Raw genomic sequence first — 6,000 nt, forward strand, 5'->3', positions numbered from 1 at the left:
CCGACTGAAGTTTAACGCAAACCAACGCGCGCCGTACGCTACCGCTGATTGGTTTCTGATTGGAATTCACTTGTCAACGATAACCAGAGGCTTGGCCATCTCATCGCAGTTGCCAATGTAATTTGCCCGATATCCGAACCATAAAGAGGAGGGTGATGCTTTCGTCGAGAATCGTCGTTCTTTCATCGTTGGTCGATCTCAAAAAAATCGCCGGCTAGATCCTGGATCGTGTATTTAAATGGCACGTGTATTTAATGTTTATTTTAGCAGCCAGTTGATTTAAAAAAAAAGAAAAAATTGCGAGCTAGGATCGTTTGTCCGAAAGACACGTTTGTTTAGACCGGGAATACTGATTCTTGACATTTATTTTAACAGCTGGTCGATCTCCAACAAAATTGCCAGGATCGTGTGTTTAGACTAATCCTTGACACTTATTTTAATTTTATGTCAATTGAGAAAAATAAGTGTGTATAATACTAATATAATAAGTGGGTTCAACAGTATGTATGTAATAAATATATGACGATTATGAAATTATGTTGTACAATATAAATATGACTGATAAATTATATCTATATATATGTGTGTAACGTAAAATATATCTTAGACGTCGTGTTACAATAAAAAAAAAAAAAAATAAAGTAGCAATCTTAAAATATTCTCAAGCGATCCCGCATTGCTGACTGACCGTAAATCTGCTGATTCTACTGACGTGGCCACCTGTCGGCCGAAGCAGCGAGCTCTTTTACTGATTGATCCACTTGTCTGACCATACACGACCTCATTCCACTAATCCCCGTCGCTTGTCCGATTCTAATCGATTTTTTCCACCGAGGGGGGGAGAGGGAACCGTCACCAGCCGGTAAACGTTATCAGTTAATCGGGCAAACGAGCCAGAAAACCCGTTCCGAATCGGCGCCTCATTCAATCCTGATCGCGTTTTGTGTTTGGCTGCGTTTCGCCAGAATTCTCATTTCGAGTTATTATGAAAATCATTGTTATTCAACGATGTTGTGCGAAATTCTCTCGTCACCAGCTGGCACTCTGCGTGCCACCTCTCTCTACGTTGTTAACGCGAATTATTTCGTCGTTTCGACTCGTAACAGATGTTTGCGGGCACGCCGGTCGAAAGGTCGCGCCAGTGATTGACCCGTTTCACCGGTGAATGTGTAAAAGCCTGCAACCTCTCGTGGCTTCCCATCATGTGACGGACGTTATCCCCTTTCGTTCTCCCTCTTTTTGTCACCCTCTTTCAGAGGTTTAATCCCGAAATTTCACGGAGAGGAGGGAGGGGATTAGGAATTTTGAAATGTTCGTAGAATTGATCGTTTGTTGATCTATTATTTACCATTTACTGTTGATTTCGATTTTCAAAAATATACATATATTTTATTGTCGTGAGACTGAAATTTGTACGTTCGTGAACATATGTAAAAAAACACAAGTTTTCAGTTAATTGTTCCTCCGCAGGAAATAAATATATTATTTATTTTTCCAAATATAAATGCCAGATATAGTATATGCCGAAATTCCAAATCTCTTCCAATTTCTTCAAAAAAAAAAAAAAAAAAAGAAAAAAGAAATTAAAGAACTTATCGAGGACAATTGTTAGAAAATAATTGCTAGAAACTTCGACTGAAACAATAGGTTGTTGATCCGATTTTTTTTCAATTTCACAACTATTTCCCAGTATCGTCGCCTCTCGTTGGAATCCTATTCATTAAATAAAAAAGTTTTTAATTAACTCGACTATACGGCTCCGAAACGCTACACGAGTTCAATTGAGAGCAAATTGCGTTCCGTTCGCAGACGTGTTAATAATCTAGCTAACGAACCTGACACGATCCAAGGTATTAAAATTGTAACAAAGGTAGCATGCAGGTAGTATTCGCGTCGTTCTGTTGCGTCGTTCGACAGAGAGAACTCAAGACAGACGTGTCAGACACAATAACGTGGATTTTAATGAACATCTGTCAGGCGGATAATTAAACGCAGTTGCTAAGATTTTGATTTGAAGTAATTTCTATGTCCAGCGCATTGTTAATTAATTAGTATCGCGAGAGTGTATTTTTATTTATTTATTTTTTTTCTTTCTCCTTTCAGTCGAACTTTTAGAGTCGTCTCCTGAGTTTTTTCAAGTCAGATTTCAGAAATTCCGAGTAATCAGGATTTCAAATTGTTGAGTTCTGAAGAAATCCTAGGTTTTAAACGTCGAGAATTCCAAGAATCCTAAACCTCGAATTCTGGAAATTTAAAATTCCAGAAATGTCAAATTCTAGAGATCCCAAATCTCGAGAATTCTAAGAATGAGAAATTCCAGGAAATGTGTCAGATTCTAAACATTCGTTAATTCCAAGTTCCAAGGATTCTAAATTCTTTTTAACTCCAAATCCCAAGAGTTCCGAATTTTCCAGGGATTAAAATCCCCAAAAAATTCCCAGAATCCAGAAGCTCGAAATTTCGACATTCCGAAATTTAGAATTTTGAACTCCAAAAGTTGCGAAACTTGGCAGGATATTTTCCAGCCTTTTACGATTAACGTCGAAAGTGTTTGACAATTGTGCGTGAGAAGAGTTTCTGAACAATTGTTTATCGTGTGTCACAATCAGACAGTAAACGTAGCAACAATGTTATGAAATCCTGTGTGTAATTATTGCGAGCAACTTAGCAACTGGCTTTGTGTGTACTTGAACAATTACGCTAGGAAGCAACTGAAATTCACGACGAACGCACGGTAAGACATTCTGTAGATAAATTTAATTATTAGCCAAGTGAATGTGGAGCATCGTCTCTTTCTCTCCCGGAGCTAAAATTTTACTGGCTAATTCCACGCATTAAATTTTCTACCGTTATTAATTATTCTCAATCGAATTAACGAGATTACCTATTAAATTACATGATGGAATTGAAATCTTCGGAATAATTTTCCTACGTTATACCTTCCGGTAAAAACATTTCATTCTTTTTCATTAAAAATTTCACAAACGTATGGGAGAATTTGAAGCATCTGAAATTCTCAAAATCTTTCGAATTTTCAAATCAATTGGACTTGGAAATATTTCGAATACCTCTTTTAATTTCCTCTTTCAATGAAAAAAAAAAAAAAAATTCTCTACCAAATATCCATAAAAAATTTCCAAATTTAATAAGAGAATCAACGCCCTCGATAACAGCCCCAAAATTAAGTCGACACTGATCTTCCACGAGATCTAACAAACGTCACACCGCGACAAATATAGCACCGTACGTGATTATTATTCCTTAATAATATGCGCGGGAAGGTTCAGTCTCGCGATGCGTGCAAGTGGCAACTGGGCGTAGCTACTTGCCCCTAATATCACGAACCATAATGCCACCGTTCGTGATTTGTAACGTCGATAAATCTCCTCAAACTTAAGTCCCGATCGTGAATACGATTTACGACATTGTGATTTGCGAGGTGCATGGATTTGTGCGGAGGGGAGGAGGGTAGCGCGTGCATCGTTGGTCACTTATGGTCTGGCGGAGGAAATTCGTTTCGATGGTGTGTAAGGACATTTGTTTTCATGGCGCCGCTTTCGACAGTGGACGCTAATGAACCGTCCAGTTGCTTCTCGTTGAATTATTGCCTATCGATGGGATTAAGAACGTGGCCGTCGAATGTTAATCGATACCTTCCACTCTCGTTATCTCGTCGCTTGGAGCAGGCCTCGTGTGATTTACGAGCTCGTCCATCCGGTGGAATTCCACTCGTCGAACGCGAGTTATTTCTTTGAGGGTGCAGCGTCCTTCGGTGATATTAGTTCACAAAATTGAAACATTTGTAACGGGAAATGAAATTGGAACATTTCGAGGTATTCGTAGCGAGAATGATAACGTGAAATTTGTAGTTGGTATTGTCTGATATTTTTGATGTTAATCGAGTTAACAGATCCGCCATTATTACTCTTTGTCTAATTTTATTTTATATTTGTCACTGTGATAAATTTCTCAGTCCTCGGAGAAACATTTCTTTCAAGCACCAGAGAACCATAGAATTCTGTTATCTAATTTATTCATTAGAAGATTCCTTCAGACAAGCCCGAGGAAGAATCATCAATTTATCATCCAGTTTTATCATATCATAAATTTTCTTATCTCCAAGAAAAGAGAACAAAATTCCTCTTAACCGAAACTAAGAATGGAATAATGATCAACTTGTCACCCATAAATTTCCCAATCTTCAAAAAAAAAAAAATTCCTTTTAACCAAAAAATCAAAAACTAAATCCAGAATAGTAATCAACTTGTCAGCCAATTTATATAAATCATCAGAAAAAAAGAGCACAAAATTCCTAGCAACCAGGAAGTCAGAAACTAAATCCAGAGGAATTATCAATTCTCAAAAGAGAGAAGAACCGACGCCCTTTCGCGTCCACTTTGTTTCACGTCGATACGTCGTTCCGTTCCCGAGCTACGTGGCTTTAAAGTTTATCATTGATGTGCCGCCAAAATTCCTGGAAGCAAGCTCCAACCCATCGCACCTTCCGGGAAATGCGTACGAGCAACCCGCTCTATAGTATAAAAAGCCGCTGACTCAGCGCCCTTCAATGAGAACCCAGGTGGGAGAGCTTTAGGTCAGTGAAGCGTGCGAGTGGGACAGCGCTAGCGTGCGAGCGAGAGGTCAGAGGCACGTGCAAGTGAGAAAGAGGTCCGAGTGTGCGAGCGGGACAGCAATAGGGCGCAGGAGAGAAATAATTGAGGCGTAGAAATGAGAGAGAGGGCTGGAGCGCGCGAGCGAGACAGAGCGCTTCAAAGTGAAAGATTTATAGTAGGTTTTAGAGTACAAATTATTGGAAGCGGCTTGTATTTCATATTTCTGGCGCGCGTGGTTTCAAGAACAGAGAAAAATTTCTTGTGGATTTTGGGGAAAATATATCAGTTGTGCCAGGAGTGACTGAGCTGTGCAGCATATGTTATGCAATGGCACATTAATGTTATTTAATGATAATTATCTAAATTGCCAATAATTTAATATTTAATAAAATAATAATAATAATAATGTCCCAATACACAAGCAGTTGTATATATTATTATGTGTAATACAATGTAATATATAATACATGTTGTATATTGTAATATTTAGTATTTATTCTGTAGTAAATAATTATTATTGTAAATCTTAGATCCGAGTTCAGAATTTCAAGCGTTCCCTTGTCAAAAATTTTCTAAATTTTCACTAACAGAGAAGAATTTCTTGTGGATTTTGGGAAAAATGTATCAGTTGTGCCAGGAGTGACTGAGCTGTGCAGCATATGTTATGTAATGGCACATTAGTTTTATTTAATGATAATTATCTAAATTGCCAATAATTTAATATTTAATAAAATAATAATAATAATAATGTCCCAATACACAAGCAATTGTATATATTATTATGTGTAATACAATGTAATATATAATACATGTTGTATATTGTAATATTTAGTATTTATTCTGTAGTAAATAATTATTATTGTAAATCTTAGATCCGAGTTCAGAATTTCAAGCGTTCCCTTATCAAAAATTTTCTAAATTTTCACCAACAGAGAAGAATTTCTTGTGGATTTTGGGGAAAAATGTATCAGTTGTGCCAGGAGTGACTGAGCTGTGCAGCATATGTTATACAATGGCACATTAATGTTATTTAATGATAATTATCTAAATTGCCAATAATTTAATATTTAATAAAATAATAATAATAATAATAATAATGTTCCAATACACAAGCAATTGTATATTATTATGTGTAATACAATATAATATATAGTACATGTTGTATATTGTAATATTTAATATTTATTCTGTAGTAAATAATTATTATTGTAAATCTTAGATCCGAGTTCAGAATTTCAAGCGTTCCCTTATCAAAAATTTTCTAAATTTTCACCAACAGAGAAGAATTTCTTGTGGATTTTGGGGAAAAATATATCAGTTGTGCCAGGAGTGACTGAGCTGTGCAGCATATGTTATGCAATGGCACATTAATGTTATTTAATGATAA

At 36.6% G+C, this 6,000-nt stretch overlaps 1 protein-coding gene across 1 annotated transcript in view; it reads left to right on the forward strand.

Moving 5' to 3' along the window:
• Positions 1-6,000, forward strand: part of LOC122531297 (probable G-protein coupled receptor 158) — a 130,414-nt gene that overhangs the window by 57,337 nt on the left and 67,077 nt on the right. The gene's annotated exons all lie outside the window — the stretch shown is intronic.

This window comes from Frieseomelitta varia, unplaced genomic scaffold, assembly GCF_011392965.1.
Source record: "Frieseomelitta varia isolate USP_RPSP 00005682 unplaced genomic scaffold, Fvar_1.2 scaffold_384, whole genome shotgun sequence".
Classification (NCBI taxonomy): Eukaryota; Metazoa; Arthropoda; class Insecta; order Hymenoptera; family Apidae; genus Frieseomelitta; species Frieseomelitta varia.